Source organism: Aptenodytes forsteri, unplaced genomic scaffold (assembly GCF_000699145.1).
Source record: "Aptenodytes forsteri isolate BGI_AS27 unplaced genomic scaffold, ASM69914v1 Scaffold596, whole genome shotgun sequence".
Classification (NCBI taxonomy): domain Eukaryota; kingdom Metazoa; phylum Chordata; class Aves; order Sphenisciformes; family Spheniscidae; genus Aptenodytes; species Aptenodytes forsteri.
The window spans coordinates 72,557-72,971 of record NW_008795375.1 but is presented as its reverse complement, the minus strand read 5'-3'; positions in this window follow the sequence as shown (position 1 = coordinate 72,971).

Below are 415 nucleotides of genomic sequence, written 5' to 3'. Positions count from 1 at the left end.
CCCTGGGGATAGAGGGGGGACCAGCAGTGCCCAGGGGGACATAAGGTGGCTGGTGATGCCCAGGAGACACAGGGGTGGCCAGAGATATCCAAGGGGACACACAGGGTGACCTGTAGTGCCCAGTGGCACACAGGGTGGCTGGCACTGCCTGTGGGGCCATGGGTGGCATGAGGACATAGTGGGGGGCAGGCGGTGCCTGGGGGGCCATGGGGTGGGCAGAGGTGCCATCAGGACACGGTGGGGGGCTGGGGAAGATGTGGGGCAGCTGGCATGACCCAGGGGGACATGGGGTGGCTGGGAAGGTGATGGGGGGCCAGGGGAGCCCCCCCCTGAGCCCATGCCCGTGCCCACAGGAGGAGCTGCAGGCCTGGCTGCAGGGGCTGAGCACAGCAATAACCGAGTGCCGGAGCAGGCG